Genomic DNA, 15,752 nt, shown 5'->3' with positions numbered 1-15,752 from the left:
CGAAGTGCCACAGCCTGAAGATAACTAATGGATGATTTACTCTGGGTTATTACTTTAGGGCAAATATGCAGATACACTAATAAATAAGTCCTGTAAAGTGTCTAAAGGCACATGGGAAAAACACTTCCTTTATAAGAATATGGATGAGTAAATCATTGTATTTTTGTTCTACAACTATTCAAACATTTATGGCCCATTTATCACGTAATGCTTTACTGCTTTTGTGCATTTCTTTTTTCTAATGTATGTAGGTCATAATGCACCAATACTGGAGATACAGAATCACTTTCTACGGTACAAGAGGAAGAGAAGCACTTGGTGGTATGTGCAACAAGGGGATCTAAACCAAGCATATACAATTATGTAATCTTAAAGCTGAGCACTTTGCACATTAATTTGCTATATTTAACAGTTTCTGAGATACAGGTATGGGACCTGTTATCCAGAATGCTCGGGACCTGGGGTCTTCCGGATAATGGATATTTCCGTAATTTGGATGTTGTTACCTTAATTCTACTAGTACATCCTTTAAACATTAAATAGATCTAATAACCTGGCTTCCAATAAGGATTAATTATATATTAATTATATATTAGTTTGGATCAAGTATAAGGCACTGTTTTATTATTAGAGAAAATGTAAATACATTTTTAAAATTTGGATTATTTGGATAAGAGAGAGTCTATGGGAGTTGGCCATTCCGTAGTTCAGAGCTTTCTGGTTAACAGGTTTCTGGATAATGGATTCCATACCTGTATAAGCATTTTTAGACTGCCAATATGAGGCTTTTGGCTCCAACCCCAGGGTTAACTGAATCCAGGACAGTACATAGAGTTGCTGACACTTGAGGCCTTCAAACAGAGCTTTTAAAGGGGACCTGTCACCCAAAAAAATATTCAAAATCATATTTTATCACATTAGTCAAGCAAAATGAACTTTAATTACACTATATAAATTATTTGAATCTTGTTTCCTTCAGTCTGGGATTTCATAATTATAACAAGCAGGCAGGAGCCATTTTTTGCACACTGTTATTAAGACAAGCCTTGTATCATCTCAGAATCTTGTTTGTGCACCAGAATAGGGGACCCGATGTCCATTCCCATGCCCTGGCTACACAATTAAATGGTAAAGAGAATGGGGGAATGTGGGGAGAGCAGTGACATTTAGGAAGTGCTGAATGGAAAGTGAAAGTAATTGTCTGCCCCGCCTCTATGCCACTGGCATAGAGGAGTGGCAGACAATATTTGATTGACAGCTGAGATTTAAATGAGCTTACAACAGCTATGAATGCTTTAATAAAAAATAGAAATTGGATTTCATGTTTAGTTTGAAAAGGACTTTTATTATACAGATTTTTGTGTCTGGGTGACAGGTCCACTTTAAGCAAAGCTTGCCTTGCAATATGCAAGTACAGTATATATATATATAACAACTGGATCTGAGCACTAGTAAATGCCTAGGTGCTGGAACATAGAATCATAATATCAAAACAGCAAAAAGTCCCCACTCATAGGTCTTGTGATACAAAAAAAAGTGTATATTTATTCAATGTTTCAGCTCTTAAACGCGACTTGCTGATGGCGGCTCCTGAGTGTGGTCTTTTAGCGGTTTTGAGATATATAGATATATATATATAGATATATATATATAGATATATATATATATATAGATATATATATATATATATATATATATATAGAGATATATATAGAGATATATATATATATATATATCTCTATATATATATATCTCTATATATATATATATATATATATCTCTATATATATATATATATCTCTATATATATTGCTTATATCTCAGGTCACTGGCACCACTTACAAGTGCAGGACTGTACTAGGCCTACCTATTCCCGATACACAGTGGTGGGGGGGGGTCATATCAACACCGGGCAAATTTGCCCATGCAGTAACCCATGGCAACAAATCAGATTGCTGCATTCATTGTTCTACTTGCAGCTGGCTTTAAAAAGCTAATCACTGATTGGTTGCTATAGGTAACTGCCCATGGGCACATTTGCCTGGTGTTGATAAATGAGCCCCAATGTTTTACGGTTCTGTATGCCATAAGGTTCATCTTTTTGTGTTTCATCATGATGGTGGCACAATGCTTATAAATATGTGTGAGACGTTTTTTCAGAGAATTGAAATTGCATCTGTGTAGTAAATAAGCTCAAGTACATTATGAGATCAGCCTGCAAGCGAAAAACTCACACCAAAAAAGCAGCAGATGCTGTGACAGCACAGACCCTGTGTGTTTGCTTTGCCACGTGCACTGAATGTAAATATATGTATGCAGGAAATAAAAATAGAAGCCGAGGTCTCAGCTCTGCCTTTTGCAAATGCTTTCTGTAAACTGGCAGCAGCAATTCCATAAGCCATTCACAAGCAGATTCCATTGCACACATACATATATACATATTTGCAAAGCCTTTGTATTCCAGTATTTTACAGGTAGGAAAAGGTTTGAAGCTACTGACCCATAAGTTACTTTTTCCATTATGACTAAATCCCAGCAGAATATGGCGGGGAATTTCTATACACGTATGGGACATATTATCCAGAATGCTCAGGACCTGGGGTTATCCAGAGAATGGATTTTCTTTAATTTGGATCTGCATACTTTTAGTAAACTAAAAAAATAATTTAAATATTAAAGAAACCCAGCAGGATTATTATGCCTCCAATGAGGATTAAGTAGTTTGGATCAATTACAAGGTACTGCTTTATTATTACAGAGAAAATGGAAAATTATTTTTTTTTAAATGTCAATTATTTAATTAAAATGGAGTGTATGGAAGATGGCCTTACCATAATTCATAGCTTTGTGAAAAACGGGTTTCCAGATAACTGATCTCATACCTGTACTTCAGTTTAATGTACCAGAAATACGCCACACAACAAGCAGCATACACACACACACACCACTCAATCTGTCATTTAGCCATTTACATTACAAAAGGGAATACCTGTCTAAGGGCAGAGACACATGCTCAGATTCGGGGACTGAACTGCCTCCACTGCCTTCCTGCCGGGGATTTGCATTCTAGCTGGCACTAGGAGCACTTCGTTTTCCGAAGTCGCCCGAAGTTTTGGAAAACGAAGCGCTCAGAGTGGCATCCCGCTGCGATTTACATTCTAGCCGACAGGAAGGTAGTTTAGGGAGATTAATTGCCCTGAAGAGGAGATTTGTCAACGGGCGACTAATTTCTCCAAATCTGAGCGTGTGTCTCTGCCCTTAGGCATAATTACAGTAGAACCCCCATTTTGCATTTTTCAGGGGACCAGAAAAAATGGTGTAAAATCCAGGAAAATGTAAAATCAGGGAAATGTGTTCCGCATAATATATAGGTGGGACCACCAAACAACAATGTAAAATGAGGGAAAAATTTTAAAATGTAAGGTTCTACTGTAGCTATAGAGTTTAGACAACCCTCACGTATCATTAAACTGCTTATTTACTAAATAAATGGTTGCTGTCAGAATTGCCCCAGTCTGTTACATAATCCCCTGAGGGCTCCTTTGGGTTGGCTGAAACTGCTCAGAAGAGCTCAATAAAGTGGCAAGAACCTCTCAAGGCACTAAGTCAGTACAGGTATGGGACCTGTTATCCAGAATGCCCGGGGCATGGGGAGTTCCGGATATTGTCTCTTTCCATAATTTGGAGCTTCATACCTTAAGTCTACTAGAAAATCATGTAAACATTAAATAAACCTAATGGGCTGGTTTTGCTTCAAATAATGATTAATTATATCTAAGTTTGGATCAAGTACAAGCTACTGTTTTATTATTACATAGAAAAAGAAAATTATTTGGATGAAACAGAATCTATGGGAGAAGGCCTTTCAGTAATTTGGAGCTTTCTGGATAATGGGTCCCATACTTGTATTAGGAATATGTAGCAGTGCCTAGAGACTCAGAGTGAGCAAGAAGCCCTTTCTAACTACCATTTGCTTCTCTACAACATAAGTAATAAGCAACAGGACTCATTCTAGACTCACTCCATCCTTAAACAGGCCAGAAATTAGTTATTTTTTTACCCAAATCAAGGTAAAAAATGTATTGGTGAACTGAAGTACGGTCCATGTATTCCCTGGCTGGCCAATGAACCAATATAATTGGCAAATCAGATGATCACTCTGCCCACTTTTAAAGTTGGGCTTGATCATGATTACAGGGTCTGAGTGGCCGAATCCCCTTTCACACAAACAGCAAGGATCAGAATAGCTTAGCCAGTGTCAACAGACTTAGATGAAATGAGTATGAGGCCAGTGCAAGTTTTCTCTTTATAATACATGTATATAATTGGCATGGGCAGCCTTCATGCATGTGTGCATACAATACAGTGCACAAACTTGTTCATTACGTCTGAAAGAAAACAACTGGTCAGTATTTTCACCCTATTTTAGAATCGTCAATACAGGAATAAATGTTACTAATGAAACAGGAGACCTCCCTAGGTTATACTTTGACCAAATTCTGTAAGTTAAATGAAAAGCACTTGTGTTAAATGCATTATTTTATTCGCACAAAAAAAAAAAAAATCAATGTTTTGCTTTTTTTTTTTCCTTAAAACAAACTGTACTCCTCCAAGTACAGATAATCCCCTGTATAATGGGCACCTGTTTACAAAACAAAGCAAGGGAGGGTGATGTATGCTGGTAATCCAATTACCTTCCCTACAAGGAAGAAACGTGTCTTCAGTTAAAGGAACAGTAACATCACAAAATGAAAGTGTTTTCATGTAAATAACAAATATCATGCACAGTTGCCCTGCATTGGTAAAACTGATCTGTTTGCTTCAGAAACACTACTATAGTTCATATAAACAAGTTGCTGTGTAGCAATGGCAGAAATTGAAAAAAGGCTATATGGCACAGGTTAAATAGTGGATAACAGATAACACCATTATGTACTACAGAGCTTATCTGCTGTGTTACTTGAGCCTTTTCTACTTTCAATGGCTGCCCCCATTGCTACACAGCAGCTTATTTATATAAATAATAGTAGTGTTTCTGAAACAAACAGCAGTTTGACCAGTGCAGGGCAACACCGCGTTATATTTGTATTACTTTAAAAGACACATTTTTTGATGTTACAATTCCTTTAAAGTTGATTTACAAGGGCCTTCAGAACTGAGTCGGTAGCTTATTGGCCCATCGACAGGTTTGCCTGCCCGGCATCTGGCTGATAATTGAACACATATATAAAAGGTTTGATTTTCCCGTCCGACAAGGACTATAGCATGCAGAGGCGTCCTCATCCAATAGACTTGTAGGCCTCTCTCATCTTATTCTACATGCCAATAATCAGATCAGGCTGATTTGGCCCAGCATATGGATGGCCAAACTGGGTTAAAGTCCACTCGTTTGGCAATTGAGCGGATCTGGCATTGTACAGACAGCCTAAGTATTAACAAAACACATAACTGGCATAAAGTATGTTCAGCACAAGCCCTATTCAATCAACTCAAGTTAAGAAAGGAAGCATAGTGCCCCACCGCATGGGAGACTACTGATTTGTAAATATCTATATAGATTTAATTATAGGCAGATCTTATTTAAAACAAAAAGTCAAATGACATTATTTTGCTGGAAACTATTATGCTGCAACAGAAATTAGAATGGCAGGTGGAAAAATGTTAAACAAAAAAAGTCAAAATCAACACAGATGTACTGAAACCCTGCTTCCTGTAGAAATACTCCCTGCCATGAATTCCAATGGGTTAGTGTTTCCAAGCAAGAAAATATTATCTATAAATGTTTTTTTTTCTATTGCCAGCAGGGAACAGACAATCCAACTTTATAAAACTTAATTAAAATCTAGTATGCTATATATTGAGATGAAACTTCTCATGGACCATTCCTTCATCCAGGTGAGGGTTAACTGCTTTTGTGGCAAAATCCCTGAGAACACATTTTAGGCACCATCTACATTGTTTTCAACTCCCTTATCTGGAAGAAGGTCAACGATTTAAAAATAAATTAAAATTCACTGCAAGTGTAAAACTTTCTCAGAATCATATTGTACTTCATTATGCACAAGCAGTCCTCTCAAAATTAAAGGGAATCTGCCATGATTTTTATGGTGTATGTTTTATTTCTAAATTACACTGGTTTTACACCAGACACAGAAACATTAAAAAGTTAACCTTCAATCTTGGAAAAATAAAAAATGAAAAGCAAATGTCTGAAAACAACTGAACAGAAAAAAAGTTTTGGAAGGTGAAAAATATTGGTATAGAGTTAGACTATTGTTATGTAGAGAGCAATAAAGTTGAACTATAGTTTTATTGTTTTACTAAATATTGTCCGATTTGACTTGACTGCATATTGTTTATGTGCCAGTAACATTGATAGCAAGATATAATGTTGTGGGGCAAAGATAAAAGCAACATTTATAAAATACTAGCGGAGATACCAGATGTTGTTCTATGATAAAGATGAAGTTCTATGATACTATTAATTGGTAAAATCTTATTGGTCACATGGACCAGCCTAGGCTTTTAGATGACAAATTAAAGTGCAACAGCTTGGGAAAACCTCTAGGTACATGTTGTTTTTGCATTTTTCTATATTGAACCCAGAATTCTCCTTGGTCAGCTATACAGGAAGGCCATGACAAACAGTAGACTTATATTATGTGAAAAAAAAGGAGATTTTGTGTACTCACCGTTAAATCTTTTTCTCTTTGGTCACTTGGGGGACACAGGGACAGTGGGGTATTGCTGGTACATCCAGGAGGGCAGGACACAACAGTAGGAAAAACTAGCCCCTCCTCTACTGGCTATACCCCCAGTAGGCGGAGCTTAGATCAGTTTGTTCCAAAGTCAACAGGTAAAATTTTATAAACTGTAAAACTGATAATTAACCAAAACATGTCTGATGGAAAAATTGAGGGCCTCAGTCCAGGGAGGGAAGCCCTGTGTCCCCCAAGTGACCAAAGAGAAAAAGATTTAACGGTGAGTACACAAAATCTCCTTTTCTCTAAGTCATCTTGGGGGACACAGGGACAGTGGGGACATACCAAAGCTGTCCCCTAATTCCTCTGGGTGGGAGAGTGAGGCCTAGGTGGAAGTAACCACTGCGGCCTGAAGCACCTTTCTGCCAAAGCGAGTGTCAGAAGCCGCAAAGGTATCAAAATGGTAGAATTTTGAAAAAGAGTGGACAGAGGTCCACGTAGCTGCCTTGCACAGCTGTTCTGCTGATGCTTGGTTCCTGAACGCCCAGGACGTGCTCATTCCCCTAGTAGAGTGAGCTGTAATCCTAGCTGGTGGCGTTTTGCCACGTGCCACGTAGGCTCGTTGAATTGTTTGTTTTATCCAGCGTGAAATGGACGATTTTGTAGCTGCCCCTCCTTGGTGAGGGCCTGAAGGAATGACCAGTAAGGAGTCCACCTTGCGAATGTCCCGGACTCTGTGAAGGTAGAACTTTAGGGCTCTAACAGGATCCAGGGTGTGTAGTGCCTTCTCCTTAGGATTGGAAGGAGAAGGACAGAAGGTTGGTATTGTAATCTCCTGGTTCAGGTGAAATTCAGATACTACCTTTGGCAAAAAAGATGGAATAGTGCGTAGGACCGCCCTATCATGGTGAAAAACGAGGAAAGGCGGTTTGCATGACAGAGCGCTGAGTTCTGAAACACGTCTTGCAGAGGCAATGGCCAGAAGAAAAACAGTTTTCCAGGTAAGCCAGAGAAGTGGTACAGATCCTAACGGTTCAAAAGGAGGGTCTTGAAGTGCTCGTAGGACTAAGGTGAGGTCCCATAAGGTAGGTGGTGATCGAACTGGAGGAGCCAAATGCGTTACTCCTTGCATAAAGGTCTTGACATCAGGTAAAAGAGCAAGTCGCTTCTGAAAAAAGACGGATAGAGCAGAGACTTGAGACTTAAGAGAGCCAAGGGATAGACCCATGGAAAAGCCCTCTTGCAGGAACTCCAGAATGTTAGGGATGGAGAATCGTTTGAACAGAGTCTTATGACGAATGCACCACTGGTAGTAAGTGGACCAAACTCTATGGTAAGTTTTTGCCGATACCGGCTTTCTGGCTGCGCACATAGTGCTAGCTACTGCCTTTGAAAACCCCTTCTGAGTTAGGATCATGGTTTCAAAAGCCACGCCGTCAAATTTAGAATTGTTGGGCTTGGGTGACGGATTGGTCCTTGAGTTAGAAGGTCCGGAACTAGCGGCAGGGTCCAAGGTTCTGCTACAGACATATTCAGAAGATCCGTGTACCAGGAACGTCGAGGCCATCTTGGTGCTATGAGGATGAGAGTGGTCTTCTCTCGTTGAAGTTTCCTGAGAGTCCTTGGAACGAGAGGCAGGGGTGGAAAGGCATAAGCCAGATGGAATTGCCACCTGGCTGTTAGAGCGTCGGCTGTTATGGCTAATGGATCTCTGTATCGAGCTAGAAACGCTGGGACTTTTCGATTGTGCCTGGTCGCCATGAGATCCACTTCTGGGGTGCCCCACCTCTGTGTTATCTCGAGGAAGATCTCGTCCTTCAATGACCACTCTCCTGGGTCTAGGGATTGTCTGCTTAGATAGTCCGCTTCCCAGTTTAACATTCCTGGTATGTAAATGGCTGACAGATGGGCCCGGTGAGCCTCGGCCCACTTGAAAATGAGATTGACTTCGTCTAGTGCTCCTCTGCTTCTTGTGCCCCCCTGGTGGTTGATGTAGGCCACCGCTGTGGCGTTGTCGGACTGTATCTTTACAGCTTGACCTTGTAGAATCTGCTGCCAATGGATTAAGGCTAGACGGATTGCACGAATTTCGAGTAGGTTGATCTGCAATTTCACCTCCCGTGAGTTCCACTGACCCTGAGCAGAGTGGCCCTCGAAAACTGCTCCCCAGCCGAATAGACTCGCGTCTGTCGTGAGGATGCGCCAGGCTGGTTCTCCCATGGATCTTCCCAAGGACAGATGGGTGTTGTCCAACCACCAGAGGAGAGATGCTCTTGTTTTGCATGAGAGTCGGATCTCCTGAAGGAGGGATTTCCTCTTCCACACTCTCAGAATATTCCACTGGAGCTCCCGAAGATGAAATTGGGCGAAAGGTACCGCTTCTATGGTGGACACCATGACCCCTAACACCCTCATGCAGAACTTGACTGAGTGTTGAGGTCTCTGTAGGAGCGACCTTACCAAGGCTTGAAGATGGCTGACCTTTTCGTGAGGGAGGTAAATCCTCTGTGTTTGCGTATTGAATTGCATGCCGAGGAAGACCATAGATTGACTGGGCGTTAGAGAAGATTTCTCCAGGTTTAGAACCCAGCCTAGTTGCTGGAGCTTGTCCATGGATATCTGGAGAGATCTCAGGGCTTCCGAGAAGGAGGGTGCCTTGATTAGCAGGTCGTCCAGGTAGGGTGTGATGGAAACTCCGGCAGTGCGAATCACTGCTGTTGCTGCTGCCATGATTTTGGTAAAGACCCTTGGGGCAGACATTAGACCGAAAGGAAGGCTTGTGAACTGGTAGTGGCAATTTTGGAACGCAAATCTCAAATATCTCTGATGCGGAGGGAAAATGGGAACATGAAGGTAGGCATCCTTTATGTCTAGAGAAATCAGAAATTGTCCCGGAGACATCGCCGCAATGACTGATTTGAGAGATTCCATCTTGAATCTTCGTTGACGAAGAAACTTGTTTAGTTCCTTGAGATCCAAAATGGGCCTTACCGAACCATCTTTCTTGGGTACTACAAAGAGGTTGGAATAGTAGCCCTTGAAAAGTTCTGTGACCGGTACAGGAACGATCACCCTCCGCTCTTAGAAGGCTTGAGATTGCTCCTAGGAAGGCTGTCTTTTTGTTTGAGTCCTGTGGCAGTCTGGACATAAAGAAGCGATGAGGGGGAGTTGAGGAAAATTCTAGGTGGTAGCCATGGGTTACTACCTCGTGAATCCAGGAATCTTGAATGAGTGTGGTCCACACTTCGGCAAAGCTGCCGAGCCTGCCCCCTATCGGTCCTGTGACTGCCGGAGTGCGGACGCAGTCATGCCGAGGCATTCTTGTCTCCAGCCTTGGGATTGTGCTTTTTGTTCTGCCAGGGAGGTCTCTGCTTACTACTAAAACGTCCTCGGTTTGCAAAGGACTGTCGAGGTGGTGAAGATCTCGTGTGCTTGGTTTGGGAGCCACGAAAAAATTTCCCTTGCGGAATGAGGGACGAGCCTTTGGCTGAGGCAATAGGGTACTCTTGCCCCCTGTCGCTTGGCTGATAATCTTATCCAGGTCAGGTCCGAACAAAAGCTTGCCTTTAAAGGGAATGGAGGTTAGAGACTTCTTGGAGGAAACGTCTGCTGACCACAGTTTCATCCAAAGAGATCTGCGAGCTGCCACAGAGAGTGCCGATGATCTGCTGATGACCTGAAGTGCATCGAGTGAAGCCTCACACATGTAATCATTTGCTTCCTTAATCTGGGAAACACATTGAGAGAGTTCATGGCGGGGTGCCCCAGAATCAATAGCGGTGAGTAGGGTGTCTGACCAGGACTGGATCGCCCTGCTGACCCAAGCCATGGCTAGGACAGGTCGTAGAGAAGTGCCAGAGGCTGAGAACAAAGAGCGTAGAAGGCTCTCTAGTTTCTTATCCATAGAATCCCTGAAAGACGAGGCATCTGGAACAGGGAGAGCGGTATTCTTAGAAAGCCGGGAGACCGGCGGATCCACTGAAGGTGGCATTGACCACTTTTCTGTAAGCTCCTTGGGAAATGGGTAGAGCTTCTGAAATTTTCTATTTGTTTGAAAACGTCTCTCTGGAGTATCCCATTCCTGTTGTATAATCTGATCAAGCTGAGAATGGGACGGGAAAACAGGTGTAGTCTTACTATGTCGTTTGAACAGGCTCTTAGCCGTCTCAGATGATGCCCCTGGGTCCTGAAGATGAAGAGTCTCAAGCACCGAGGTAATTAAAGCATCTACTGATTCAGAAGAATGCTTGTGTGATTCCTCACCCTCCTTGTCTGAGTCCGAAGAAAGCTCACCTTCGGAGCGATCAAAGTCATCTCCAGAATCCAGAAAGATGGTGAAAACCTCTAGGAGGAGAATCGCTGTCTTCCTCGGATGGAGAAGGAGCTCTGCGTTTTGACACTCTCCCTTTAGGTTTGTCAAGACGAGAAAGCAGTTTGTCTAGTGACTGGGCTAGCTTTGGTATTCCAGAAGCTAATTGTGATGCCCATTCTGGAGTGGCAGGTTGCTTGGTCGGTGGCGAATCTCTGTGCAGAGATGATGATGATTCCCCCTGGCATTCCTGTGCTTCCTGGGGAGGAGCAGGTTCTGGAGGTTCAGGATCAGGCTCAGGTGGTTTGCACTTACTACATAATGGCTCTTTGTGCCCAGGGGGCAAACGTTTGCGGCATGTGGCACAAGCTAAATATCTAACTTGGGCAGTAGGTGCCCCCTTGGAAAAAAGCCTGTCAACCGATCCCTCAGACATGATATAGGGTAATATGGTAAACCTGTATATATATATATATAGACTAGCAATATATTAATATATAATATATAATGTCTTAGCTCGACTGTGAGGAGCCAGCAGAGGAGGCTGTCTTAGGTAGTTGCCGAAAAACAGGCTGCTACAACGTCTCCTAATGTGTAGTGCCTTCTCCTACTTGGGGAGTCCCCTGCTGAGAGACTCTCTCCCCTGAGGCAGGAAAACTAGCCCGCAGAAAACTCTGTAGGGCTGACAGAACCCCCGAGCTAGTGTTTGCTACCGTGCGCACTATAGCTCCGGTGCGCAATCCAAGATGGCGGCCGCGATTGAAAGTGCGCGCTAAATCGCGCGAGAACTGGGGCGAAATGGCGCCAACGGCTAGTGCGGTCTTTACGTCAGCGCAGCCCGTAACAAGGGAATTCCTCCTGGGCCGCAGACATCCCCGCTGTATGTCTCCCTTCTGTGCCCCATACAACTACTGCCAGAATAAAAACCTCCCTCTCCAGGGATAGTACACCCTCAGTGTGCGAACACACCTGGTGGGAGAGGGAGAAGGGGCAGGCAGCGTCACACACTCTGAACCAGACGGTGATAGCCTGGGGGCAGGGAATGGCCCCTTGGGAGACAGCCCTCGCTCCAGAAAAGCAGGGAGAGGGATATGAGAGGAAGAAGGACAGCTGAATACTTACAGAGTCCTGTAACCTTCTCCTCTGTCATCCGGCCAGTCAGTCTCCACCTAAGGGGGGGAAACCAGCATTAGACTGGTGGCCTTGAATGATTTAGGGCCCCGGAGACAGGTCCCACGTTGGGGAATGCCTATGTGTAACCTCTGCTCAGTGTAGAGGGTCTGGGCATTCCCTGGTGTCAAGCAACTGACAAAAAATTTAAAATAAAAAAAAAAAAGAGAGAAAAAATTTAAACGTCCTATCCTCCTGAGGACACAACAAAAACTGATCTAAGCTCCGCCTACTGGGGGTATAGCCAGTAGAGGAGGGGCTAGTTTTTCCTACTGTTGTGTCCTGCCCTCCTGGATGTACCAGCAATACCCCACTGTCCCTGTGTCCCCCAAGATGACTTAGAGAAAATAGCAGTTCTACCTCCTTAAAGGGGATGTAAAGTCAAAAATTAAAATCCCCCTTTGCCCTTGGGGGACCGATATAAGCCTTTTTTCAATTGCAATCAATTATTTTTTATTAGCGGTTTCCATTTGCGCTTCAGTTTAAAGTTGAGTGCAGTCCTTCGCGGCCCGTAGCCGTCTCTGCTGTTTGACCCGCCCATCTCTTCTGCTGTTCCCGCCTGCCTACCAATGAAGAACGAGTAGCCAGTCATGCAACGGTGGGAGTGACAGTGACGTTCTGCAAACAAGACCGCCTACAGCAGAAAAGATGGGCAGGTCAAACAGCAGAGACGGCCACGGGCCGTGAAGGTTTTGCTCGCAGCTGAAAGAGCAGGTATGTGGGGGAACGGACTGCACTCAACTTTAAACTGAAGCGGAAATGGAAGCCGCTCATAAAAAATAATTGATTGCAATTAGAAAAAGGCTTATATCAGTTCCCCAAGGGCAAAGGGGGATTTTAGTTTTTTGACTTTACATCCCCTTTAAAGGAAGAGTAACACCAAAAAAATAAAGTATTTTAGACTTTCAAAAGTCTTTTATGAAAATACAATGTACTGTTGTGCTGCCCAGGTACAACTGGTGTGTTTGCTTCAAAAATATTCTATTTGAACAAGCTGATGTGTAGCCATGGGGGTCTGCCATTCAAAGCTGAAAGGGCACAAGGATACACAGCAGATAACAGATAAACCCTGTAGTATACAATGGGATCCTTCCGAACTGATCTGTTATCTACTGTGTATCCTGTGCTTTAATGGCTGCCCCCATGGCTATGCAGCAGCTTGTTATTATAAACTATAGTTGTGTTTCTGAAGCAAACACACCAGTTTTACCTGTGCAGAACAACAGTACATTATATTGGCATTCCTTTAAAACACTCTTTTTGGTGTTACTGTTCCTTTAATTACAGGTTGGTCCCTGAAAATTAATGCTGCATTCCATGCACAAATGGATACATTTGGTCATTCTGAGTGTGAAGCCATGAACCAAACAAAACCAAATGCACATAATTATTAGATAAATATGCAAAGTAAGCACTTACTCAACCCCTGGGGTCAGTGCAGATGCAAAGATTAGCAATGGCAAGTGACAGCATGATGAGAACAGAACAGAGCAGCATGCTTCCAGCACTACTAGCCCAGCTGTCCTCATTCATTTCCGGCATTTCCATAACATTAATTCTATTGGCTGCCAATACAATCAACGGCATGTAAATAAGAGGGGAAGAGAGGGGGGAATGCACAGAAATCTCTGCATCTGTGGAGGGAGCGGACCCCTCCTCCAGAGTGCATAGGGTAATAAAGTCTGTTATAACACATAAAAAATACATTGAGATTTGACGGTTTTCCTTGGATATGAATTCAAAAATGCAGACAAATTGTGTTAGAAATGTTATCCCCTTAAACATTCCTGTGGATTATAATATAATCTAGATACACAGTGTTTTCATTTAAAGAGCCCATGCCTATTATCTCCTATTTTTCTCAGGCATAACTACAAAAGGTTTTGTACCTTGATAGCACTTATACAGAATATTGCACGTGCTGTTCCTCAGAAGGCCCGGATGAACCTCGTGCTTCTTGACCTGGAGGCTGAATTCTGTGGAGAGAAATACACAGTAAGAAGGCGGAAATGCAAGCAGCTTAATTACAGAAGTCTTAATACAGTGGGGCTCATTTATAAACAATGGGCAAATTTGCTCCTAGGCAGTAACCCCTGGCAACCAATCAGATAATAGATTTCAGCGTTGGATTAGCAGTTGACTGAAAATAGATGATCCTTTATTACCTCTCACTGCTCACCCCTCATGAATATGAATACAATGCTACGGAATGAAGGCAACACTGTATTCATGGATTTCGGTGTTCCAATTCGGAGCGCAGAGAGAACTGCTGCAATTTCCAGAAAGACAGGGTGCAAAGTGCTTGAGCCCATTTTTTGCACTTTACACACTGCCTTCCCAGTAGTAAATGATATGCTTTATATTATTACATAAAGACTTCTTATAGATTTACTTATTTCATTTTTATGAGACGACAGGAACACCATTCTAGTAAACAAAATGCACCAAGGCAAACAAAGCAATAAAACAAGAAATGTGGCAGGGAGTATTATGAGAGAGTGGCTGCAAAGGTTTGTGAGGCAGTTATGCTGTCACGGAACGTATAGTTTATAATTATAAACAGCAAACTCAAGACAACAGAACATTGCGTTGAGTGTTATACTGTTAAGTGACATCAACCATAGTAAAGCTGGAAACTGCCAATGCAGATGTCAACAGTGTGAGGCTATGGCAAACCTCTGGTCGGATCAAATCTACATTGTATTCACTTTGCATGTTCAATAATGCAGGGTAGCAGCATAGTCAGATGAGTTACAGGGATACACCAGGACTGGTACTCAATTCCCACCCCCTTCTAATTGGTCCATGCCTTGCAACTCTTCCTGAACTGCACCCAAATTCTTAATTACAGCAAATAGTTGTCACTGGATTGTTGGTTGTTGTACCTTAGCAACAGAAACTGCAAGAGACTGCAGATCTCTGCCCTAGTGACTAACACTGCACTAATGATGCTCACTAATTAAGCTAGGAGGCGTACTTGCTTCTCTATGTACTTTGTCCCCCTTGTATCTACACACAGGAAAATGATAACTGCAGCCACATAGTCTGTACTTATGGAAGCCCGGGTGGTTTCCAACTTGAAAACAGAGCTTGTCTAGTTGCTGAAAATAGTTCACATAACCACAGTAAAAGGGTTTCACATCCAGTCTGTTCCTTTTGCTGCTCCAACATCTAAAAAGTCAGCGGTTTATAATATTATTATTATGGTAGAATAAGTAAAATTCTGGCTTTAACAAGCTCGGGGGGGGGTCAGGTCTAATTAAAAAGATTCAGAAACATTAAACTGGTTTTATTCTAAACAGTTATGGTTCTCGACCATGGTTTAATGGCATGTAAACTTGGACACACAAGTAGAGATTTTTCATAGACTAAATAACCTACTTAGCCACACAGGCCTGCACTCGCCATATGTTTTCAGAATGCTCAAACAATCTGAGGTTTATCTGTCAGATTACAGTACCTGTACAATATGGCAGTTTGCAACTCTGCGCTGATACCGACTGAACTGTGACTAGGTGCTGTGAGCCACAGAGAGAAATTTTAAGTTATCTTGGTACAGAGAACTGCATGCC

The 15,752-nt window shown here is 42.4% G+C and overlaps 1 protein-coding gene across 5 annotated transcripts in view; it reads right to left on the bottom strand.

The window, feature by feature from the left end:
- evi5.L (ecotropic viral integration site 5 L homeolog) overlaps nt 1-15,752 on the bottom strand; it is a 106,201-nt gene that overhangs the window by 74,672 nt on the left and 15,777 nt on the right. For all 5 annotated transcript variants that reach the window (XM_018258572.2, XM_041590537.1, XM_018258571.2 and 2 more), the window contains exon 2: nt 14,070-14,156. The gene's annotated coding sequence lies outside the window, so the exon portion shown is untranslated. The remainder of the gene's footprint in view (nt 1-14,069; nt 14,157-15,752) is intronic.

This window comes from Xenopus laevis, chromosome 4L (assembly GCF_017654675.1).
Source record: "Xenopus laevis strain J_2021 chromosome 4L, Xenopus_laevis_v10.1, whole genome shotgun sequence".
Taxonomy (NCBI): domain Eukaryota; kingdom Metazoa; phylum Chordata; class Amphibia; order Anura; family Pipidae; genus Xenopus; species Xenopus laevis.
This window is presented reverse-complemented; position numbering and strand designations above follow the sequence as displayed.